At 36.5% G+C, this 27,228-nt stretch overlaps 1 pseudogene; it reads right to left on the bottom strand.

Annotated features, from left to right (window-relative positions):
* Positions 1 to 3,805: 3,805 nt before the first annotated feature.
* On the bottom strand, positions 3,806 to 4,630 carry LOC118846851 (annotated as a pseudogene).
* Positions 4,631 to 27,228: the final 22,598 nt, after the last annotated feature.

Raw genomic sequence — 27,228 nt, 5'->3', positions numbered from 1 at the left:
CCATTCACTTCAAACAATATTCCTGTTCTTTCTTTGATGCTTCTATTTCTCTCAATATGATTTTAAAAATCACATTTTTTTTGTTGGTCTTAGATACTTTTGCTATTTTCAACTCATTATGCACTATTTTACAGTATTATATAACAACTTAAAAATCAATCTTGGCTTCCAATTTTTGGATACATATTTTAAAAATTTCACTTAATTGGTAAGTTCCCCAAACAACCAGCATTTTCCTTCCTCATTTGGATATTTTCAATCTTCAGAATTTCATTCTCGAAGGTTTCCCATTCCTCCTGGACTTACTTCCCTCATGAAACCTTAATTCATTTAATCCTACCTATCTTTCCTCTGAACTCTTTGGAATCATCTTTCCCAACATCTAGGCTTAGACTATCCTTGGCTTTCTTTTTATTGCAAACTCTAAATGAAAATGTTATCTTCCTTCCAAAGTTCTTATTGTTTCTGTCCTGGCAAGCAGTTTCTCCCCGTTAGTTGTTATCAAATCCAGTATAGAAATTATTTTTGCTGCTTTTCCCCCTTTCAAAGGGTACAATTACAGCAAGTCAACTATATATTTTGCTAATATTTCCCTTTTTCACAAAGAAAGAACTCTAGTAGTATCTGCATAATTGAAGTCTCTCATTGCTTTTATATCATGCCTATGTGCTAAGCTTGTGATCTGTTAATAGAACTATTTATCATTTATCCAGGTAGTCTTTAGTATGCTCAAATGGCAAAATCATTTATGTTTCTACTTCCTTTGATCTTTATCCAAACACTCTCTATCATGTCTCTTCTGTTTTCTCACTTGAGTAAACGTTTTTAATATATAATGCTATTCCAACACCACCAACTCTTAACTAATTCGATTTCTTTTGAAGGGGGTACATATATTCAGAGCCATATTATTATCATCAACTTCACTCTAATAGGCCTCAGTAATGCCCACAAAGTCAACTTTACCTCTTTCATTAGGATCGCAATTTCTTGGTTATTGCCTGGACTTTAGGCAGTTAATCAATTTTACTAGTTTCCTTTCTTGTTTTGTCTCCTGGAAATTTCTGAGTATTTCAACTTTTAGTCATTCTTACTCATTGTAGCTACTCTCTGTAGTATATAGATTGATAGATAATAATTTTCTTCATCCCTTGTCCTTTTTAGTTCAAACCTCTTATTATTTTTGCAAGATGCTCCACAAACACACACATTACTGTCTAGTACTATTTTTATTTTTAGAGAAGGGAATAAATAGTAAATAGTGTGAATATTCATGTAAATTAATTCTATCTTTGTCATGAAGATACTAATATAATGAATTGCCTTGTAGTTAGTCTATCTTCATTAATATAACATATATGTATGTTATCTATACTATTTGAAAATGCCATTAAACTCAATGGCCAAATTGGAAATAATAGACAATTTAATTAGGGCTTCTATATAATGTTTTTGTTTCCTTCAAAATAATAGATTCGTTAATAGGTAGTTGGAAGTAAGTGACAATGTACCAAAGGTAAGACAATTCATGACCTAAAATATGTTTTTTAGTCTTTGCATACATAATAATGCTAATCCTCCAAATTCGGGTTTTCATAGATTGTTCTAGCAGACCATAGGCTCAGATAGATCTTACAAAGCTGGAAAGGTTTTGAGAATGGACTTTATTAGCAATTGTTTGTCTTTCTTCTAATCATTAGCATTCAAAACATGGAAAAACTGAGTGCCAGAAGGTTGTCTTTCTGGTAATGAATATTGTGAACACAGCAACTCATCAACTATCATGACTATTATTTACTGAGATATGACGGGCCTGTGACCTCAATCAATGGAATCCATCATTCACCCTAATGAAATTACACACACACACACATACACATACACACACAGACACATGCATATGCATGCATATATTGCTCACTCGCGTTTATGTTTATATATGTGCATATGAATATGCGTGTACATGTGTGTGTACATATAAAATCCCTAAAGTACATTTACTTGTAAAATCTTGGTTTTTTTAATCTTTAAGAACAGAATATTCTGTAAGTTAGGTAGGAATTATTATTCTCATTTGACTTGTGTAAAGTTAAATCACAGAAATGCTAAGTGATTCACTCAAGGTGACATAGTTAAAAGCAGAACCGAGCCTAGAAGGCAGGTGTCTGGATTCCTGGTTCAGTGGTCTTTTTACTGGATCATAATAGAGCATATGTGCCATATCAAGGCTTTGCATTTGCCACATTCTCCAAATTCAAGGCTCAGGGGTTTTATGTTTCCAATAACCTCCACATATTTAGCTGTTGGAATTCAATTTACAGCTTAAAATGAAAATTGCTAGTGCAAGCAATCAAAAAGATTAATGAAAATGACTTGACAGGCTTCTTGGACCTCTAATATCTCTGACAAAACAAGATTTAGCCAAAGACTCAATGAAGTATGCACAGGCAAACTACTATTTCATATTTAAAGATCAAAAAGAAATTACTTGAGGAAAATTGAACATTTTTATCTTGAAAGTTGTTTAGAATATGTAATGAACTTATACATTTCTAGGTTTATCCATTTCTAAAGTGTCTGGCATCAATTAACTCACTGTCTATACAAATGCAGTAAATAGTGTTTCTAATACTTTGAACATGTGTGGATATATGAAAAAGATATAGATTTTTTATTTTTAGTTTCACATTAGCTGTTTCTTTATTGGCTTAAAATTTAAACATTGTCAGTTTGGAGAAGAAACACATTTTGATGTGATACAGAAATCTTGCTAAATTCCTCTTGATCCTTGGCAAAATTTATTCCAAGAAAAATAATAGATATATACCTATTTTAAAAACTATGGATATTAAAATCTGCAACAGATTTTGATGCATTGCTCTGCTGAATTTTAGGTTGAGCATCATTTAACTCCCTAAAGACCTTACCAGAAGAAAAGGATCACTTGTCCCTGTTCTCCTTGAGATGACCAGGAGTAAAATATAACAAAACAAAGCAAAACAAACAAAAAACCCCAATAAAAACCCACACCAAAAGGTCATGTCTCCTGGTTCTTCCCAGATGGGGTTCGAAATAAGGACAAATTAAGGTTGTGTTCACAATTATCACCTTTTTGATTAGTTAATGAAAGTTTAGATTATTGTTTCAAAAGAAAAAATACTGATCTCCTAACAGTGTTTGTATTTGCTAACAGTGACCTTTTAAAAATTCAGGTAAATAAGGAACAACCCTTTTCATTTGGAATCTTTATTGTCTTTTGGATTCCTGCTCACCTTCGTAACTTTTAATAAAGTTAAAATTCCAAAAGGGTTTGCCTCAAATCTTATTGCTTCACCTGCAGTAATCCTTTCTTTCTTTCTTCTTTTTTTTTTTTTTTTTGGTATATTAGATGGTAAATTCATTGGGTAAATTTATAGGGCAGGTAGGTATGGACTCATCTTCCCGAGTTCAAATCTGACCTAAGATATTTATTATCTGTGTGACCCTGGGCAAGTTACTTAATCCTGTTTGCCTCAGTTTCTTCAACTGCAAAATGAGCTGGAGAAGAAAATGTCAAACCATTCCAATATCTTTACCAGGAAAACATCAAACGGGGTCAAGTAGAGTAAGACATGACTGAATAATAACAAAAATTCATTGACTATTTTGTCATGGCTTTCACTAGAGGTTGGGAGAGGTAGAGTAGCCAACAAACAATGGTAATTTTAAAAGACTGAAGTTTTCTCTTTTTTTGAAAAAGGAGGCATATTATCTCTCAACAGTGGGGGAGGGGAAAGAAAATGGAAGAAGGTAAAACATTCAAAGCCTATAAGTCAAGCCACAGCCCAAACCATGTTCTAACCCTAAGTGTGTTTTTTTCCCTCTCAAAAAACAAAAACAAAAAACAATCACAAAACTTTGTGATAGTTTTATCACTTTTTTCATCTTCTCCAGACTGCATTTCATCTTCAGATCTTTCATTTCCAGACTTTTCTGGAAGAAAGCTGACAGACTTTTTCCTATCTGGAGGACTTTCTGACTCCTCTTTCTCTTCTTTGGAAGGAGGAGTCTTTTCCTTTGATGCCTTTGATGCTGTTGGGCTAGCCCACTTTTCCTTTTCCCTTTACTGTATTTAGTGTCATTGTAGTCTTTAACCTGGGTTTGACCATTTTCTTTTCTTTCCTTTCTGTCTTGGATTTCTTCATCATTTTTTTTGTTTTTTTTTCTTTTTTGAACTTCCATAATAATTACCATTATCACCTTCCATTAGGAAATCTTCATCACTGCTGGAGTCCGTCTGGAGTGGTGCCTCGTCTTCCTCTTCTCATTCATGAACATCTTTCGCAACTTGGAAACTCCTTTGGATGTTGATTGATGCTGTTGGTGAACATTTTTGTAATCTTCTTTCTCATCTTCATTATCCTCTAGTGAGTGTGAATCATCCTTCTTGGTTTTCACATCTTTTTCTTCAGAGTCCTTACTATCATCCTGTGAATTTTTCCCAGACTGCTTCTTGTGTCTAGCCACTAAGGGTGATGATGTGATTTTCTTAGCTAGAAGGGCTGAATCTCTTCCATAATCTTCATCTGCACCATCAGATTCTTGAAATTGAATAATCAACCATCTTCCTGTTTCTTACTGCTTGGGACATGTCCACAGCTGAAACCCAACCTCCAACAAAGCCAAGACCAGGACTCCTCCTCTCTGCCCCCTAATCCCAGCTGCTTTGGTTGCTAAGGCCCAGATTGCTAGCTTCTCAGGCTCTTCAGCTGCTGGATACAGGTCCCTGGGATCTGCCAAACCCCCTTCTCTGCCTTCTCATCAAAATGCAAAAAATATGTATTTCTAAGAGGATATTTAACCAAAAGAAACACATTTTATTTTGGATGGGGGAAGGCAGGGCAATTGGGGTTAAGTGACTTACTTGCCCAAAGTCACACAGCTAGTAAGTGTGTCAAATGTCTGAGGCTGGATTTGAACTCAGGTCCTCCTGATTCCATGGCCAGTGCTACTCACTGTGCCACCTAGCTGCCCCAAGAAAACACATTTTTAAGACCAAACTTTTGGCTTTTAACATCTTTTATTGTTCAATGTCTTTCTACATAATACTGCATCATCTGGATGGATTAACCTTCAGTAGTTCAGATGCTATATCTCCACCCTGGTCTCATTTTATTCTATAGCTCCTATTATTGAGCTGAGCATATAAAGTCAACCATTACTTTGTGACCTTGGCAACTTAAGTTATAGACAAAAGAGAAAATATTGGCATTGAGTTCTAAATTTGCTTTCTTGTGCCCATTACAATGGCACTCAATTTTGACTATAAATTTTTATGTCTTTAAAATGATAATTCAATACAACCACATTTTTACAATCTGTAGAACTGGTAGAGGATAATATTGATCAATGATTATCCAGAATTATAAGGACTTAATCAGTCAACAAGTATTTATTAAATGTCCACTATGGGTAAGTCATTAGGCATAGCACTGGGGATGCAAGTACAAAGAATGAAATTACCTTTACTCTAAATGAGTTTATATTCAAATAGTTTCCTTTTAGTCAAACACTTCAACATATCCTATGCATCAAAATGTTTATTAACAGTACAACTTAGTAACAAATTTAAATAGAATGTAATCATAGAAAGATTTCTCTGCTGAAGGATCAAAATGGACACGAAATTAAAAAAAAACTGGATTGTCTTTTGATGAAATTAGTTCCTGAATACTTAATGCTGAATATGTTTGCTTTTCTTTCCAACCTACTCTATCCCCCCACCATGAAAGCACTATGAAGAGTGAGGAAAGGAAAACAGAGGAAAAAAATCAACCTGTATAGTAGGAAACGTATATGTACTTGTCCACAGTGTCCTTTCCCTGGTCTATGTTAAACATTAACATTTTAATACATTGATTGGCTAAAGGTGTGGATGATATTTTTGTTATAAAAAGAAACAGAGGTAACAAAACTTGGGAATGCCCAATGTGGCATAGTGAAAGATCATGGATATAGGGTCAAGATATTCCTGGAGCAAAGCCTATCTTTGAAACTTACTCTGTATCTAATTTGGTGCAAACCACTGAATTTTATCCATTATTAACAAATGATAAAACAGTCATTAAGCACTTGCTATGTGTTAGGCACTATGCTTACCACTGGGGATAAAAAGAGGAGAAAGGACAAAAGCATTTATTAAGTGGCCCCTCTTTGCCCAGACACTGTGCTAAGCACTTTTTTACAAATGTATTTTCATTTGATCTTCACAACAGCCTTGGAAGGTAGGGATTATTATCATCCCCACTTTACACTTGAAGAAACTGAGGCAGACAGAGGTTAAGTAGTCATTGTCTAAAGCTAGATTTTAACTCAGTTGTTTCTGACTCCAGTATCAGCTCTCTTTCTATTGTGCCACTTTAAAGAAATATGAAGGGAATCTCTGCCCTGAAAATGCTCACATTCTATTGGGATAGGCAACGTGTACATAAACAGGTATATACACAACAAATGTATACAGAATGTTGTTCAGTAGTTTTAGCCATGTCTGACTCTTTGTGGTTCCATTTAGGGTTGGTTTTCTTGGCAAAGACACTGGAGTTGTTTGCCATTTCCTTCTCCAACTCATTTTATAGATGAAGAAACATACATATGAAATAAAAGTATCCTTATATATAAAATTAGGATAGTAGTACTTGTACTACCCACCTCCTAGAAGTATTATGAGGAAAGCTTCTTTATGTAAGCCATAAATACAGTATTATCATGTTGCTATTTAATATAAGAGATGATCAAATCAGAATTTAAAATGATCTTAATGGGATATAACTATAAGTTGAGGCCAACTAGATTAAATATAACTGGGATAAATGTAACATCTTGCACTTAGATTAAAACACAACTACATAATAATAGAATGGAAGCATCTTTTATAGAATTATAGAATATGAGATGTAAGGAGAAATTAGATAGATTCCATTTTACTCCACAAGGCAAAAGTAGGAACAATGTATGGAAATTTCAGAAAGAAGGACTTGGCCTTGTTTTAAGGGGGAAATATTCAACTTTCTAAGTATTAGAACTTTCCAAAATTGAAATGGACTGTCTTAGCAGATAGTGAGTGCTACCTAACAGAGTGTCTTCCAGAAGATACTGGATGTTGACTTGTTGAGTATGTTGTAGATGGGAGTCTTGGTAGTATATAGATTGGACTAGATTGTTCCTGAGGGCTTGTAAAAAGAGAGTCTTTTAGAAACACCATACCCCACTGTCTATTCTTCATCAAGTTCAACATCTTGAGTTCCCTCAATCCATATAGAATATTCTTTCACTTAGTTTGGCAAAATTCATGTGATTAAAAAAAATCTGGGTGTATCTAGTTAACTAAAAGATTCATAGGAGTCAAAAATGTGGTGCTTAAGAAATTAAAATTTTGGCTTCATTAAATTAATCAATCATATGGCATTTATTAAGTGCCTTCTGTGTGCCAGATACTGTGCTAAGCTCTAGGGATGCAGGAAAAGGTAAGAGATAGTCACTGTACTCAAGGAGATCATGGGAGCAGAGTGCGGGGAGAGAAAACAGAAAAGTACAAACAGTATATATATATATATATATATATAACTTAAATCATAGATAATCTCAGAGGGAAGGCAACTTTCATCAAAGTGGATTTGGAAAGGAGTCTTAAAAAATGTGGCATTTTGGCTGAGACTTAGAAGAAGCCAGGGAAGCTAGAAGGTAGAGATGAGGAGGCAGAAAGTTCCAGGCATGAGGTAATAGTCAATGAAAATGCTCAGTCAGGATTTGGAATATAAGGAAGAACAAGGAGGCCAGTGTGCCTGGATCACAGAATTTATTAATTCATTCATCAACAATGATTTATTAAACACCTAAAGTGAACAGTGAACTGTTTGGCATCCAGCTAGAAGAAATTAGTGGCCCCTGTACTCTGCTATTCAGATAACTTCAGAGGTATTATGTTGAATTTTGTGTATCACATTTTAAGAGGGACACTGACAGACAGCCTAGTGTGACTGAAGAAAAGAGGAACTGGAATGGAAAGGAAGCTCAAGGGAATTCAATTCGATAATCATTTATTAAGCCCTTCTCCATTTAAGGCACTGTGCTATGTACTGGGAACATAAAAATAAAAGTGAAACATTTTATGCCCTCAAGGATCCGCTGAGTCTGTATTTGGTTGTCTTAGAGTATTTAATGGGTAGGTGTTCACGTAGAAAACAAAGTATATTTGTTTTGTATTGCTTGCTTTCAACTAAGGTAGAAACAAGACTAGAGTGGAAAGTACAAAGAGGCAGATTTCAATTTAATCTTAGAGAACTTTTGTAATAAATAGAGCAGCCCAATAATGGAATGTGTTATTTTATAAAGCAGCAAGCTTGCCAATATTAGGAGTATTCAAGCTGAAACCAATGTCCATAGGGCAGACATGTTGTAGAAGTCACTCAAGCATTGTGTTGCAAATTAGATTAGGTGACTTTTCAGGCCCCTTCCAATTTTAAAAGCCTAGATTCTCTACCCAAAGGGCAAGGCACTCCCAGAAAGTTTAACTTCACTAAAGCATTGTGAGGATTCATGAAGGAATGTCTAAAGTGCTTGGATAATTTTTCTTCAGGTACCTATCTTTCCTCAAATACATAATATAGATGTCATTTTAATCTGCTTGGCAAAAGTAGTTTACCAGGGTTCACCATCCTCAGAAGGTGTATGGATCACAGAAGTGTACATAATGATGGATCTGAAGGGTCCAGAGAAATCATTTAAGCCAGCTTGATGTCTCATGTATTCCACATCCCTTAGGTGTGGCCATTTGGGTTCTATCTGAAAACTTTTAGTGATAGGGAATTTCCCACATAAAAAGTGAACCCATTCCATTTTTAGATACTATTACAGGGGTGGGGAATCTGTGGCCTCAAGGCCACATGTGGCCCTCTAGGTCCTCAAATGTGGCTCTTTGACTGAATCCAAACTTCACAGAACAAATTCCCTTGGAAAGTTCTTCCTCATACCCTAACACTACACTGCATCTGTGATCTCTTACATGGAGGATTGGGGATTTCTTCACTCTGGTGCTGATCAAAACCCATCCATGCCTCTCCAAATTGTGCCATTCTCATCTGAGACCTTCCAGAAATTCACCATTGAATGTTGACACTGTATTCTAGAAACTTTCCTAATTCTTTCCCAATGTGGCATAGATACCAATACGGGTCATTCAGGCTCTCTATTACTCTCACTATCTGACTGGTCTATATGCTTTTCCATTCATACATTTCTTTAATGACTTCCTTCATGCCACTCATCCTCTGTAATTCCTAATTTATTCTGTGTTGCATCTTTCTCACCCTTACTAAGTATAACTCCATTTCCCTTTGAGTGGTATTTAACTTCGTTTGGAGACTGCTATTCCATGACATAGCCAAACAGTTTCACTGGTGTTACAAAGATGAACATTTGCTTCAGAGAGAAACCTGGTGTCAATAAAATAATGATATTTAATCAAAAGTAATGTACTAAGCCCTCCTCTTTGGCAATTATATGTCTGGCTCATTTTCAATAGTCCATAATCATAGTCAATAGCCATTTATTAAGGGCCCACTATATGCCAGACTAGGGTCACAAAAAAAGGCAAAAGAAAACAACATGTAAAAAGAATCTGAAAAGTGGTGTGTGTGTGTAGAGGGAGAGGTAGGTACCTACCTGGAACAATGGCATGATGAAGTAAATCCTGTAGCCAGATAGGAAATTATGAGATAGCAGCTCCAGATGTCCTGCTTAAATTAAGGATCTAGGAATAGTTTTCAGATCTACATCTTCCACTGTATCTAATAAGAGTGAGGGAAGGGCCTCAGGGGTGGAGTGGATACTGAAGAGGTGTGAATTTCAGTTGATGTCATCTTGCAGAATGATGGGTTTCTAGAGGTTATGAAATTCAGGAGAACAGTTGGGATTTGCCATAATAAGGACTCCATCTTAGACATATGTAATGATGGAAAATGTTCACAAGTTTGTTTGATAAGTCTGGAAAATTGAAATGCTTAAAATTTAGTCAATTTTTTCAATGTGGTTAATTCAATGAAACTTTTTATTTTTCGCATCTAGGTGGTATAATGGATAGAGCGCTGAATTTGGAGTCAGGAAGTTCTCATTCATTTGTTTTTCAGTGGTGTCTGACTCTTCGTGACCCCATTTGGGGTTTTCTTGGCAAAGATACTAGAGTGATTTGCAATTTCCTTCTCCAGCTCATTTTACAGATGAGGAAACTGAGGCAGACAGGGTTAAGTGACTTGTCCAGGGTCACACAGTGTCTGAGGCTAGATTTGAACTCAGCAAGATGAGTCTTTCTGACTCTAGGCCCAGCCACTCTATCCACTGCGCCACCCAGTGCCCTCAGGAGTCAGAAGACCTGAGTTCAAATCCAGCTTCAGATACTTAATAGCTCTTTGACCCTGGGCAAGTCAATTAACCACTTTCTGCCTCAGTTTCCTCATCTGTAAAATGAAGATGATAATAGCACCTACCTCCCAGAATTGTTGTGGGTATAAAATGAAATAATATTTGCAAAGCGCCTTGCAAACCTAGTAATACCGGCCTCCTTGTTGTTCCTCAAACAAGATATTCCATCTCCAGATTCTGAATATTTTCACTAGCTGTTCCTCATGCTTAAAGTCCTCTTCTTCCTATTCTCTAGCTCCTGACTTTCCCAGATTCCTTCAAGTCCTGGCAAAATGCCACCTTTTACAGAAAGTCTTTATTAGTCCCCCTCAATCCTAATGCTTTCTCTCCTTGATTATCTCCAGTTTAGCCAACATATATCTATCTTGTTTGTACATAGTTGCTTGCATGTTATCTCCCCAATGAGGCTGTCTTGCACCTTTCTTTGTATGCCTAGTATTCAGAACAGTGCCTGGTACACAGTAGGTGCTTAATTTATGCTTAATGACTGATTTTATAGAATAAAATAATGAATTTGATGAAAAGAGTTAAGCCAGTACTTTTGAGTAGCTCCTCTTAAACTGAGCTAATGAAAACTTTATAGCAAATCAATTGACAGAGATGGAATGGCAACAGCCAAGTGACAGTACCCTGTGATGTATTCAGGTACCCAGGCTAACCAGACTTGGACTGAAAAGGGATCTTGCTGCTATAGCTCTCAGTTTTTCCCCTCAGGCGACTTGTATGTGAGGTTCAGGAGAGTATTTAAAAAAAATTCACATACACCTCTTTTATATTGGAAATACAAGTAAGGATTAGACCTGCGATTTCATTGGTAAAGGAACTCTGCAATGAGGAAACTCCCCCTATCAGTGCATCTTGCAATTTTAGGGAGTGGCATAGATGATGATGATGATCATAATAAAATAGCTAACATTCATATAGCATTTTCTATGTGCCAGGCACCGTGCTAAGCACTTTGTAGGCCATTATCTCACTTGATATTCACAATAACCTTGAGAGGTGAGTGATGTTATACAAATGAAAAAACTGAGGTAAACAGTGGTTAAGTGACTTGCCCAGGGTCAAACAGATAGGAGTGTCTGAGGCTAGATTTGAACTCAAATCCTCATGCTTCCAGGCCCGGTGCTCTATCCCCTGTTCCACCCAGCTGCCTCATAAAACCAGTAAGTGTCAGAGGTGGTATTAGAATGTAGATCCTCTTTTGTGTAAGGTTCTCTGTGCACTATGATGCATTGCCTGTCTTCACTTTAAAACCAAATTAAAGCAAAACAACAACAACAACAACAAAAAACAAAGCAGCTCATCTTATTTACCAGCAAGAGGATTTTTTTCTTGGCAGAAAGGATTCAGAAATAACCCTTGCATCTCTCCCATCATTTCACTTATTCATATTAGATTAAGTAGATTACTCTAGAGAGTTCAGATAATGATCCTTCCTAATCAGCATGCTTTCTGAAAATGTGATCTCTGATTTTAAGATGTAAGGCATACATGCCATGTGCAAGGTTGTCGATAAGCCTCTTCCTGCAGATGCTGTAGAGAACATGTCAAAGGCAAAATCTAGCATTTTACAAATACTTTTAAAGTCTGGACATTTTCTGTAGATTTGTTTCCACCACAGAAAAATATTTCCCTAACTCGGGACAGAGTTGGCCTTCAAACAGTCTATTTTAAATCAGCTCTATTAAATAGGTAGTTAGCACGTGCCAGGCACTGTGCTCAGCACTGAGAATCCAGAAACGAAGATATGACCATTTTTGCCCTTAAAGGGCAAATATTCTTGGGGAAGGGTACACAATATACACAGAGAAGTAAAAAGAAAACATGTGGAAAGTAATTTTAGGAAGTGGGGGGGCATCAAACCTAGGAGACTCAAATAATTAATTGAAGGCGGTGACACAATTTCAGCCAGCAAGGTAGTGGTAGAGGTGAGGAAAGAAGACATTCTAAATTGAGGGACATTTTGGACAAACGTCACATGTGAAAATGAGGAACTAGGATGGTTTGTTTGAAATGTAGAGTTGCATACAGATTACAGATTACAAACAGAACAATTTGTATTTTATTGTAGAGGCAATTAACAAGTACTGAAGCTTCGCTCTTTTACTTGGTTTATAAAATTAGCTAATTATAGCCAGATCTGCACGCATATATGCAGCAGTCAAATATAAGCCTCTGGAGGTCAGGGACTAATTATTTTTCTATTTGTATCCCTGGAACCTAGCACACATCTTCCATGGATAGGCACTTATAATAAATGCTTGTTGAGTTCAATTGAATTGAATGGATCAGAAGAAGGGAGGCCATTGATTACCCCTCCCATACTTAAATAATGTAATAAGATACTACATCTTAATAATTTCTCAGATAAGGATAAGTCTCAACCAGTCAATTATATTATATTTTGTTCAAAGTGATAATGACAGGGAGAGTGTTCTGATTGAGAAAACTTGGTCATGTCTTGTATATCTATAAAATAGGTAATTTTTATATGTATATCTATAAAATAGAAGACTAGTTCAGAACCCAGGTTATTCAAATTCCTAGTGGAAGAAACATTTCAAGGGCCTGGCAGTAAAGAGGAAGAAATGAAGATATCTAGTGCTGAACTAGAAAGAACTGGCGGACTAGAAACAACCAGTGAAAAGAGAAAGAGAAGATAGTGGAGCTGTGGCAAGAAAAAGAGGAAGGGAATAAGCATTTGTATATGCCTACTGTGTGTCAGGCACTGTGCTAAGTGCTTTGTACAAATAGTAACTCATTTCATTTTCACAAGAATTCTACAAGGTAGGTGCTGTTTTATTCATTTTATAATTGGAGAAACTGAGGTAAATTGAGAGAAAACAATACTTGCCCAGGGTCACAGCTGGTGTCTGTGGCTGGATTTGAACTTAGGTCTTCCTGACTCCAGGTCCAGCACTATGCCACTTGGCTGGAAAGGAGATATCAAAGAGGGCCTGAAATATCTTGGTGTAGAAGAAGTGGGAATGATTTTATTATGTACTCAAAGACTGAAGGAAATTCCAAGAAAAGTCTGCTCCTTCTTTAACTTCCTTTCCCAGTTTATCTTTATTAAGAACCTTTGTAATATAGTCAGCTGCCTAATTATCAAACATTTCTGATAACCTAAATTTTGCCCCAACCAGAAAGAGGCCAGTACTTAACCAAAAGACTGCCATAGATGTAAAATTTGAGAGACACTTGGATGTCTGTCAAAGTGTTACATATTCTCCTAAATTAGGGCTCAGAATAACTGTGATTTTATTCTTAATCATTTTTAATTTTCTTTCTAAAATAAGCTACCTAAATCAAAAGACGAGGGAATCATATGGACCTTATGGGTCATTTTGTTGATTCTAGACTTAAAATTACCTATTTACTGTAGTAGGGTGTTATAAATTCAACCACAAGTAGGAGTTTGGGTTTATCTAGGTTAACAGACAATTCAAAGAGTTTATGATGGCAAAATCATATAATTGTAATTGTTGTTTGTTGTCCTTTAGTCATTTCAGTCTTCTCTGACTGTGGGATTTTTTGGCAACAATACTGGTTTGCCATTTCCTTCTGTAGCTCATTTTTCAGATGAGGAAACCAAGACAAACAGGGTTAAGGGACTTGTCCAGGATCTTTTGAACTGAGGGCTTCCTGACTCCACGCCTCTGTCCACTGTGCCATCTAGCTGCCCATAATAGCTAACATCTATACGGTACTTTAGCACCAAAAAGTTGGCCACTGGGAAATGGATATTTTCAGACAGAGGAATTCATGAAGATATGTGCTACATACATTAAGAGTGGTAAAACATACACTGATGGAGAAAGGGCCCAAGTTGCTGAAGGAATGGTAACTTAAAACATTAGCTAATAACTAACCTTTATGAAGTACTTTATGGTTTATAATGTTCTTTCTTCATAACAATGTGTGGGGGCAATGGAGGAAGGAAATATTTAACTGCAGTGGGACACCAAACATCTTTGCCACAATCAAATAGTTCTCGCACTTAGGGAACAAACTTCCTCCTCCACGAATAATAGAAACCTGTAGGATTTTTTTTTTCCTCCTGCTTTCTGGATTTGTGATATATGTGCTTCATTCTTAGGGTTGTGTCTTCAGCTCTAGAGCTATTATTAAGCAGATTTGTTTCATTCTGCAGTGTAATGCAAGGGTTTGGGGCAGGGATGGGAAACATGTGGCCTCTAGGTCCTCAAGTGCAGCCTTGGCAAAGATGGGGAACCTGCTGTCTCAAGGCCACATGTGGCCCTCTAGGTCCTTAAAGGCAGCCCTTTGAACCTAATTCAGCCAAAGGACCCCACATGAGAACCTAGAGGGATCCCTATCCTGGCTAGGGAACCCTGTACCTCCCCCATAAACATGGGTTGTTCTTTTAATATCAAAAGAAGAGACCATGGAGCTCTAGACTGATTATGGATAGTAGTTTAATCAGTCATTATGAATACTTACAAACGGGGCAATCTTCTGTGTGCGATGGCAGCGAGACGGTTCTGTGGATACCTGCTCCAGAACTCCAAAATCCCTGTGGTAATAATAGAAAACAGAGAAAGGCAGGAGGATCTAGAGAGTGCATTACTACTGATTGGTGGATATTTTTGGTTTTCTCCTTATAATGAGCTTGGGAGTTAAGCAGAGGTTATGCCCAAACATAAGTTTGTATATAGAGCATATACTAGTCACATATGGGTCACAATATTCTTATTATGGCTTTCATAGGTCATAGTATCATAAGTATCCTAGTATCATAAGTTTTGACTCAGTGTCTAAAGTATAATTTAAACAGGTCACCATGTTGGGGCTTTCACCTTTTACAGAGTTTCAGTTTTTATGGTTTTTCACTTATTGTATTTTAGGGCTTTTTCGCAATGTAAATCCTACAATATTTATGAATATTACCATATGCCACTGTCTTCAAATTTATTCAAAGTCACAATCATGTGGGATAGGTATTATAACAAATAGTTAATCTGAATTTATAGATGGGTAAACTGAGCTTCAGAGAAGTTAAATGACTAGCTTTTGGTTGCACAGGTATATCTGAACCAAGATTCAAACACAGGTCCAAGTCCAATACTCTTTTAGCTATACCGTAGTCTAGTACATTTAGTTCACTGCATTGGTGAGAATTTTCAAATGACCCCAAAATGATAATACATGCTAATTCTAGGTAATGAAAACATTAAACTATGGCAATTGGTGCCTAAACAAAAAGAAAGTAACCACTGATTCAAACTGAATCTTGACATTTCAATTTCACTTGGTGTGTATATGTAGATGAAATGTATTCTGCTTGACTTGGGCAATGGACTATAGAGTTAGACTTAAAATGTTTTGTTTTTTAATGACTTTAGTCTGACTGCATTAAACTCTACAATATTGCAGAACATCCTAAATGAGATCCATGTCCAAAATGTTCAGCTTAACTATCAACACAGGAGAAACCAAGCGTATGAAGCAAAACTCTTAATCAGAATATGATACGGACTTAATTGGACAGCTCATAGATTGGTCCATCTGTCCATATATCTTGGATAGATATTTAAGATGGATAATAGATTGGGTACAGAACTAATTAGGAAGAAGAGAAGGGGCTGAATTAAATTTTGCAATTTCCATGAAGGTTTCAAAAACCTTAAGTGTCTCCATGAAATAAAACCCATTAAAAAAATCTTTATTTGTTTGTTAATTCTATCTGGCTTTGGATTGAAGAATGATGACATCTCCCCCAAATCAAAATTAGTAGTTACCCACAATGAAAAAGTACAGAGAATAGGTAAATCAGGCATATTCACTATTATGATGGGTAATAAGCATATTACCACTGATGAGGCACGAAAAGTAGCAAAATCTAAAATTCCTTAAAAAGATGTTTGAGCAGAGTAGAAAGTGGACAATCAGGGGGCGGAGCCAAGGTGGCAGCTGGAAAGCAGGGACTAGCATGAGCTCCCTCCCTAAGTCCCTCCAAAAACCTATAAAAATGGCTCTGAACCAATTCCAGAACTGCAGAACCCACAAAACAGCAAAGGGAAGCAGGGCTCCAGCCTAGGACAGCCTGGATAGTCTCTGGGTGAAGTCTGTCCCCCACGGAGCCGGGAGCAGAGTGGAGCGGAGCAGAGCCCAGCATGAGCAGCAAACCAGATCAGGAGCTGGTCGGATTGTGCCCTAGCTCCCTGAATCAGTAAGCTGCAGCAGTTACCAGACTTCTCAACCCACAAACCCCAAAGACAACAGAGAAGGTTAGTGGGAAAAGCTGCGGGAGTGGAAGGAGTTTGTGGTTTGGCTACCGCCCCTGGGGCAGCGGAGGTGGGTCAGCTACAGAAGTACAGCTGCAGTTGCTTCTGGCCCCAGGCCCACCTGGTGAGAGGAATTAAGTGGTGGATCAGAGCAGGAGTGAAGAGCCTGCTGAAGATCTAAGTCCAGTTCGGGTTGGGGGTTCTTGGGGAAGGAGCAGTGCTGGTGTGGCAGAGCTGGCTCATCCCCCCAGGCTTGGAACATAGTTCTCTAAACTCTACAAGCAGTCATACCCCACTGAAAAACTCAAGGGTCAAGTTAGTTGACTGGGAATATGGCCAGGCAGCGAAAACGCACCCAGATTCAGTCTCAGACTTTGGATTCTTTCTTTGGTGACAAGGAAGACCAAAACATACAGACAGAAGAAGTTAACAAAGTCAAAGAGCCTGCAACAGAAGCCTCCAAGAAAAACATGAACTGGTCCCAGGCCATGGAAGAGCTCAAAAAGGATTTAGAAAAGCAAGTTAGAGAAGTAGAGGAAAAACTGGGAAGAGAGATGAGAAGGATGTGAGCAAACCATGAAAAACAAGTCAATGACTTGCTAAAGGAGACCCCCAAAAATGCTGAAAAATATACTGAAGAAAACAACACCTTAAAAAATAGACTAACTCAAATGGCAAAAGAGCTCCAAAAATCCAATGAGGAGGAGAATGCCTTGAAAGGCAGAATTAGCCAAATGGAAAAGGAGGTCCAAAAGACTACTGAAGAAAATACTACCTTAAAAATTAGATTGGAGCAAGTAGAAGCTAGTGACTTGATGAGAAATCAAGATATTACAAAACAGAACCAAAGGAATGAAAAAATGGAAGACAATGAGAAAGTGGACAATCATACAACAAAAGCAAAGGACATCCTGTGTACTAAATTAGCACCAATGTAATGTCAAGAGGTTTTGAGGAATAATTTTAATTCATTGCGGGGACAACCTTTGGATAATTTGCAGGTGATGTGGATAAGAGTTACACAGGGTGAAAAAAACATGTGGATTACTTGTGATCTTCACCACTCAAGGGAGTACCTATATTGATAAGATCACATTTTCTGAGATAGTGAATATAATCCTAGTATTCTCAATTCTGGTTGAAGGCAATTAGGTAGTATAATAGGTAGAGAAAGACTTAAAGTCATTATGACCTGCATTCAAATTTTACCTATCCTAGACACTTCACTAGATGTATGACTATTGACAAATCACTTAATTTCTCTCAGCTTCTATTTTCTCAGCTGTAAAATAGTGATAATGATAAACCTACATCACAGGGTCATCATGAAGGTCAAGTGAAGTAATGTACATAAAATGCTTCATGTGTCTTAAATTGCTGTCTGAATATTAGCTGTTATAACAACCCTCACACAAAGGAGGACAGATTTTACCACCCCACAGGTAGTAGGAAAAACTCCTCCTTTGTGTAGACTTTAGACTATCTAGATCAGGGCTGTCCAACCTTAGGTTTTTATTGAAACAATAGCCAATATATTTTCTTTTGCCATTTTAGTGAAAGCTCTGCAGTAGCTTGGCTTCATTTTCTAAAGCATTTATGTCAATTTCTACGCTTGTAGGCAGGCCACATAAATTGCACTGTGGGCCACATTTTGAACAGTCCTGATCTAGATAATCAAAAACTGCTGCCTAGGAATTATTATGATATCATCATCATCATTTTTATCATCATCATCATCCTCATCCTCATCTCCAGAAATTAAGTCAACTCTTAGAGTTTCTAGTTCTGAGTTGACATTCAGTTTAGGAAAAAAAAAGATCTAAGCATTGTGAAACAAAGGAAAGGGAATAATGTGGTGGGGAAAATTGTTTGGAGAGATTAAAAAGGCCAGCCTACACTTATTCTTTCTATTTTATATTGTTTACAGTGGCTATTCCCTAACATGTTATGCATGATGCCCCTCTTGATAATAAATTATCCATTGTACTATTTCTTAGTAACTTTCAGTTGTCAGCTTATTGTTAAGGAATGCATCAGAGTTCGTACTTCTCTAACAAACAGTTCTAAAAAGTGATGCTGAAATGCTGAGTGCTTTCCGATTCCAATTTTTTCCAATTTTTATTTCTAGTTTGAGATATTGGTATAGTGATTGCATAAAATGAAGGTCATGCATTCAAACCCCACAGTGGTCAGGACCTCCAGTCAGTTATGTTGTGTAATACTATCTTTTGTTATAATTGAGGTTAAATGAGAGAGGGTATACCTGGTGATATAAGGAAAAAAAAACAAATCCTTCACTATGATTGGTAAGCAAGTCCACACACATCACTTTATTGGTGGGACATTTTTACTGTTTTCCCTTTTGAAGCACTGAAATTGTGGGTAGTTTCGTCTTTGTAAACAAAGGAGAACACATTCATTTTTTGAATACTTATAAATAATGACCCCAGGGCAAACTTTTCCTGATTTGGTGGGGCCAATTTTAAAATCCCCAGGGGGAGATTGTTTTTTTAAGAATGATTTTAATCAAATTCTTTGAGAATCACTAGGAAAATTGAGGAAGGATTTACATCAGCAACTAGGTACAAGGGTGTCTAATTACTGTTGTACCACTGCATCCCTTTTTCTGGAATGTAACTACATAAAATGGCAGTTTTAATAGAGGCCCCCTTGACAAGCAAGAGAAATGATTGTAAGCCTTGAAAATTCTTTAGCTACTGTCATTGTTGTAATCAGCCAGTAAAATCCCCTTGTGTATATGTGTTATGTACACATACATGTTAAGCTTGAAATATGCAAAATGTATACGCAAAGATATAGAAAAATGATTTTCACTTGGGTAGATCCTATATAGATGATTTATTTTACAAGTTGGCAAAGGTAAGTATATGGGATAAGAGGTACAGAAGAGATTGCAATCTACATCTTGGGAGAGAATACTGCTATCAATAAAAAGAAAGGTATATTGAAGAACTGACATAAAATTAGGTATATTTCTAGCTTGGGCTTAATTTTATGGAGCTACTTTATATTAACTATATTTTTTTTCTCTTTTGGAGGGAGAAGGAGCTGTCCAGACTTGTTATTTCCTTGGTGTATTGTTTTCCCTGTAAAGGCAACCCTATAAATGCAAAGTGGCTGTTGTTCTGCAATTTATGGTCTTAGAGAGTTGCCTGGGGTACTGAGAATCAAGTCAAGTCAATACAGATTTGTTTAAGCACTCACTGGGTGTTAGACACTGCTAAAGATGGGAGACATGAAGAAAGGTTACAAAAACCAACTAACCATCCAAATCCCAAATTCCTGATGTCAAGGAGCTCACAGTCTAACAGGGGAGGAAGCAAACAAATTACTAGGCAGCAAATAATGTATACAGGATAAATTGGAGATAATCTCAAAAGAAAGGGTTTAAGGAAGTCTGGGAAATGGCTTCTTTCAGAAGGTAGAATTTTTGCTAAGACTTGAAGGAAGCTTGTCTTATACAGAATCCATGCAAGGTAACCTTAGAGGGGAAGACACTAGTATCTGGGAGAAGCCAACATTCAGTTTTTAGAAGGGGCAGGGAGATAAGGAGTAGAAAATGATTTAGTTAAAAATCCCTATCCTTCCTCCCCTCCTCTTCTACCACTAGAATGCCAACCTGTACTGCTTGATTTAGTAATGGTGAGTCATCACATAATCTTTATGTAATGAGGTATATTAAATATAAGTGTTCCAAAAAAGCATTAAGACTTTTGAGATACCCTGTGCATTAAGAAATATGTGGTTCAGTTGTTTTTCAGTCATTTCCAACTCTTCATGACCCCACTTGGGGTTTTCTTGCCAAGGATACTGGAGTAGTTTACCATTTCCTTCTCCACCTTATTTTACAGAGGAGTAACTGAAACAAGGAAGGTTAAATGACTTGTCCAGGGTCACACAGCTAGTAAGTGTCTGAGTTCAGATTTGAACTCATGTTCTTCTGACTCCAAGACCTGCACTCCATCTACTGCACCACATAGCTGCTTTTCTTGCCAAATTATTTGTTTATGGGCACAGTTGTTTTTAAGGTCATAACTAAAACAATCTCTGAGGGTGTAAAACAATATTTACAACTTTTTGAGGCTGCAAAGAATGAGAATCTTAGAGGATGTCCATTAATTAGGGAATGGATGAACAAGTTTTGGTATATAAATATGATGGAATATTGTTGTGCTGAATTCATCATTGTTATGACCAATGAGGATTCTAGAGGATTAATGAGGAATCATGTTACCTTAATCCTCATAGAGAGGTGAAGGACTCAAAATACAGAATGAGACAAATATTTGTGAACATGTCCAATGTAGAACTTTTTTGATTGACTTCATCTTTGTAATGGGTTTTGTTTTTCTTGTGTTCTCAATTGGAGAAGAGGGTTAGAATGGAAGGGGGAGAAGGAAATCTTGGCCAATCAAAATAAATTTTTAAAAAATGGATTATTATTTGTTGTCCTTTAGTCTTGAGATCCTACTACACAATCTCCATGAATCTATACCATCTTGTTGAAATTGCTACAAAAATTATACATGTAATTTTCCCCGAATTTGTTTCTTTCATGTGCTCTACATCCTCACCCCACCTCTCTGGTCTCCCATGACACAATGACTCTGCCTTCCTAAATTTCTGGGGATCCATTTCAGGATAGTATGTAATAATTAGACAATAGCATAAAGGAACATAGTATTATTGTGCCAACATAGGCTAATGTATGTTTATGTCTTGTTGCTTATCTATAAGACAAATTCTCTAAAGTTCTTAGAGTCAGAAAATGAATATAGTAATCATTCAGCAGGATCTTTTCTGTAAAGTTTCCTTCCTGTTTCCAAGTGAGCTAAAATAATGTGGGAACAGATCTTTCACATTGTTTTCTGGTATTCTTACCTTCAGTCCCAGAGGAAATGAAGAAGGACAAAGGCCAAGGAAGCAAATATAATGGGGAAACATACATGCTGAAGTTCTCTGAACATTCTCTGAGGTCCAAACCAAGCATTCTTTTGTGTTTTTCCCCCTCATTTGTTTTATTTTGAACTAATTTTACTTGAACTAATAATATTTCATGCCATAAAGTTCATAAAGCATTTTCTTCATAACATCTCTGAAGTATACATAGCATCATCTGTTGTGCTTTGTGGACACTCAATCCTCTGGGGTTTACATGATGCATCAAATTTAGCTCTTTTCTTTATTAGTTTAATCATTATGTTTTTACTATTTAAGGCTTCTTACAACTGTTTCTTTTTGTGCAATGGAAAATGGACCGTTTGTTATAGTATATACAGATACATAATATTCCATTCACTAGAGACTCCTTATTTTCAACTGTGCAACAAAGAGGTCACAGTAGATATCTGTTTTTGGTGATGTTATTTCTCCCCATTGATTTTTTTGTTCAAGAATAAAACATAAATGATCATTCTGTTTCTTTGCCTGTAGTTAAACTGTTTCACTTTTATTACAGCGAAAGAATGCCTCAGTTTCCACAGCTGCCTGATGGGTATCCTAAATCATATTGTTCTGTGAGGGTCAAATTAGATAATAATAACTCCCATTTTTAGAACTGTTCTTTATAGCAGTTCTGTGAGGTAGCTATTGAAGGTATTATTAACCACATTTTACAGATGAGGGGACTGTTGCTTAGATAGACTAAATGATTTGCCCAGTGTTTCAGACAGAACCAAGATTTAAAAGCTGGATCGCTTTTGATTCTTTGTCCAATGTTCTTTCCACTATACCATATTGCATCTCTATATTATTATATAGTTTGCTTTATAGCCAGCCATAAAGTGCAGTGTATATGTGTGTGCTAGAGTTATCTCATACCACCTTTGAAAAGCAGGTTGTCAAATGATTCCCTCTTTCTTACCCCTTTATTTTTTGGACATCATTCTTCTTTACAGATTATTATATTATGTTGATGGCATTCAGAATCTAGCCCAAAGACATTGCAGAGGCCACTGGAAGAGATCTGTACTCACTTGAAGGAATTTAGCTTGTTCATTTTCACAGGGAAGATTAATGAGTATCAGAATGGGCACCTTGTATCAGAATGGGCACTCAGTAGAGCTTGTCTAGCAGCATGATATCTGGGACAAGCAAAAAGGATAGACAATTAGCTGGACCCCAGATTTCAAAGGAAGATAAGATTAGGCTACATGGTTTTCATGAAATTTCTAGGCACTTTTAATGATGTTGTTTTGATGGCAGCAAAGATTCATCACCACTACCTCTGAAAAACTAAAGTTTATCACTGTCACAGAGGTTAATGGAAAGATATGTGGTAGTTTTCAGAATGTGACACATATAAATAATGACAATTCAAAAGGAGAACAGGAATAAAGGATAACATCTATGACTTATATGGCAAAAGGAGAAGATGGGTTGGTCATGAGGTGAGTGTGAGGGATGACAGAGATGGTCAGAATGCTACACTTGGACCCTTGTGTTGATAGAACAAATGACAATAGCCTCATATACATTGGGGAGACCATCTGTTGCAAATTTTTGATAGGACATACATAATAAGTTGCACAAGATGAGCAGGAATGTATGAGTTGTGATCTACATCATTGTGTGGAACCCCCAAATTTATGACACCACAGATGTATTTGAGTATTGAAAGATTTTTCTCTCATCTTTTATTATCTCTTCTGTCTCAAGGCTGAATATACATTCTTTATCAATAATTATAAAAGATATAATCTTTCATTCTACTTTATTTTTTATAGTGTAACTTTTTGTACTTTGACAATTCACCCTTTTGGAATTTGTTGCTGTATATTATACAAGCTGCTGCTGATTAATTATACTTGTTCTGTTTTGCTCCTAAGGGCAAAAGAAAGAGCAATGGGAGGAAGCTTCAGAAAGTTATATTTAGGTTCAATCTAAGTAAAGGAAAACTTCCTAAAAATTAGATCTGCTTCAAAGTGGGAGAGCTCACTTTAGGAAGTGTTGCTGTTGCTAGGATGCCTTTGCTCACATAATTGAATGATCATTTCTAAGTGGTATTGAGGAGAGGATTCCTGGGCTATTTGACCTCTGCTGCCTTTTATAAAATTTGATATTCTGTGGTGCTATGAAGATATTGAAAGTATAAAAAAGTCAAATTTAAAAAGAAATTAAACAAGGGTAAAGGTAAATCATGTAACAAAACAATCAACTGATCATATAAAACACAGCATATGTCAGCTCATTTTTAAAAAGATGTGAGAGAAGCAACATGGACTAGAGGACAGGGCACTAGATTTGGCATCAGGAAGATTTGTATTCATACCTCTCATCTGATACAAGTTGCATGACCTAGGCCAAGTAATTTAGTTTCTATGCTTCACTTTCTTCATCCTTAAAATGAAGTGAGATGGGGGAGCAGGTTGGACTTCATGGCTTGTAAGGCCCCATCCGGCTCTAAATCTATGACCTATGGAGACATGAGAACTTTTTTAGAATGTAAGTTAAATAAAATCCAGTAATTCAACATGGCAGTTAAAACGTTATGGTGAACTTGGTCTGCACTAGTAGTAGTATGGTGTATAGAATGAGAAATGGAATAGTTTTTCTTTTTTTCCTTTTATTTTTTACACTAATACATACTAATGTAATAAAACAAGCATTTCCATAAGAGAACAATAAAAAGATAATTCTACATAAAATAGCAAATCTACTATATATAACTTGCTATTCCTTTCAAATATTCAACAAAATTATCATGCATATTTTTTTCTACCTTCCTCCCACCGTGCCCCAGATATGGCTACCATTAGACACACATACACACAGACACACATACACACCTACACACATACATCTATATCTATCTATCTATAATCTTTCTTAATATGCCCTTTATAGTTAATTTGGATATTTATAATAGTTACAATAACTTAGTCACTCAAAGTTCTTAAAATAATATTGCTGCTACTGAATACAGCATTCTCTTGGTTCTGCTAGTTTTACCCTTCGTTATTTCATGTAAGTCTTTCCATGTTTTCTAAGATAATTGAGCTCATCATTTCTTATAGCACAATAATATTCCATCACAATCAGATACCACAACTTGTTCAGCCATTCCCTGATTGATGGATATCCCTGAAATTTCCATTTCTTTGCTACCAGAAAGAGAGCTACTACAAACATTTTACAACATATAGGTTATTTTCCTTTTTTCACTAATCATCTTTGGAAATAGACCTAGTAGTGGTATTGCTGGGCCAAAGGATAAAGGCAGTTTAGTAGCTCTTTGGGTATAACTCCAGATTGCTCTCAGGAATAGTCTGTCCATATTTTTCTCTGGCAAAAGCACATTATAAATATTTTATTCATTAATATTCTCCACATTGAGTAAAGAAATTGACAATCTTGTGTATATTTGCCAGGCTGCTGAGGAGACTGGAAATCATGCTATGCAGGAATTAGTTGAATGGATTAGGGATCGTTAGCATGGAAGAAAGAAGGTTTTATAGAAGAACATGATAGCTATCATCAGGTATCTAAAGGAATCCCCAATAAAAAGGAAGATTAAAATTGGTTCTTGATCTCCCAAGGAAGAACTAAAAACTAGGTGGAAGTTTCAGGGAGACAAATTTTAGTCTGATATAGATAAAATCTTCCTGAGTTAGTGCTGTCCAACAGTACAATGCATTGCTTCTGGGCATACTGAGTGTCCGTTCCTGGAGAGCTTCAGGAGGTGCCTGGATGACTATTTGTTAGGGATGCTGTAGAAAAGATTTTGATATGGGCATGGCCTATATTAGGTGATCTCTGAGATTCCTTTAAGCTCTCAGATTCTATGATTCTGTGAGACTTAGTGACTTGGTTTACGAATAATCTATGTAATCAGCCCCACCCTGGAATTTTACCTCACTTTTATCTACTGTATTTCACTGCATAATCATCACTACCACATAATCATTACAATCTGTTTTTTTAGTCTCAAAAATTGGTTTATAACCTTTTGTTGCATAATCATGCCATGGCATAATCCTATTCATCATGCCACTCAAAAGGTAAACAGAGCAGCAGTGTATTCACCAGCGCATTGTGAGCTGTGAGCCTAGAATTCTCAGCACATGCACATTCTATATTTCCAAAAGCTGACTTGAATGGTTTGTTTAGAGCTATACAATACTAAGGCTATTGTCACTCAACCCAATGGAGAGCCGGGCAGGTGAAGCTGCATCTTCCCAGTTTTAACATATGTTCACAAATATTCCATGCATCCTAATCTTGCATGAAAGACAGTTTAGTAATAAATTATTTTTTAAGTAATACTGACACAATTAAAAAAAAACTTCACATAATGGTCACATGCCACATTTTTCCAAAAAAATTTGGCGTAAAATATGCAATGATTATACCATGAAATATGCTTTGTGAAGGACTTACTTTGCTTTAGAGAAGCCATAAAGATGATACTTTGCCCTACTGAGTAAAGAATTATTTCAAAAAATCAGTAAATATTGAACACCATAGGATTTAATGTTATCTGCAACTTTCAGCCAAATATGATGACAATGGGCAGCTAGGTGGCACAGAGGATAAAGTTTTCTCAGTGAAAATATCAGAGCTGAATAGAAAATTTAACTTTCAAACACAAGAATCAAGAGAAGCATGAAGAGGTAAACAAGAAAGAGAAATTGTAAGGGACTTACTAAAGTGGAACTGTTTTGCTTACATTCCTACATGGAAAGATGATGTGTGTAATTCATGAGACTTTTCTCAGTATTAGGGTAGTTGAAGGGAATATATATATATATATATATATATATATATATATATATATAAATATATATATATATATATATATATATATATATATGTATAGACAGAGGGCACAGGGTGAGTTGAATATGCAGGGATGATATCTAAAAACAAAATCAAATTAAGGGATGAGAGAGGAATATATCGAGAGAGAGAGAGAGAGAGAGAGAGAGAGAGAGAGAGAGAGAGAGAGAGAGAGAATGGGGTAAATTATCTCACATAAAAGTGGCAAAAAAAAACAGTTCATTGGAAGGGAAGAGGGGGCAGGTGAGGGGGAATGAGTGAATCTTGCTCTCATCAGATTTGACTTGAGGGGAGAATAACATACACACTCAATTGGGTATCTTACCCCACATGAAAGTAGAGGGAAGGGGATAAGAAAGGGGGGATGATAGAAGGGAGGGCAGATAGGGGGAAGAAGTAATCAAAAGCAAATAGTTTTGAAAAGGGACAGTGTCAAGGGAAAAAAATTGAATAGAGGGAGACAGGATAGGATGGAAGGAAATATAGTTAGTCTTTCACAAAATGATTATTTATGGGAGTGTTTTGCATAATGATACACATGTGGCCTATGTTGAATTGCTTGCCTTCTTAGGGAGAGTGAGTGGGAAGGGAAGGGGGGAGAGAATTTGTAATTCAAAGTTTTAAAAGAAGATGCTCAAAAAAAAGTTGTTTTTGCATGCAACTGGGAAATAAGATATACAGACAATGGGGCTTAGAAATCTATCCTGCCCTACAAGAAAGTAAGGGG

Source organism: Trichosurus vulpecula, chromosome 4 (assembly GCF_011100635.1).
Source record: "Trichosurus vulpecula isolate mTriVul1 chromosome 4, mTriVul1.pri, whole genome shotgun sequence".
Lineage (NCBI taxonomy): Eukaryota > Metazoa > Chordata > Mammalia > Diprotodontia > Phalangeridae > Trichosurus > Trichosurus vulpecula.
Note: the sequence above shows the minus strand (reverse complement) of the source record. Positions and strands in the feature narration are given on the sequence as shown.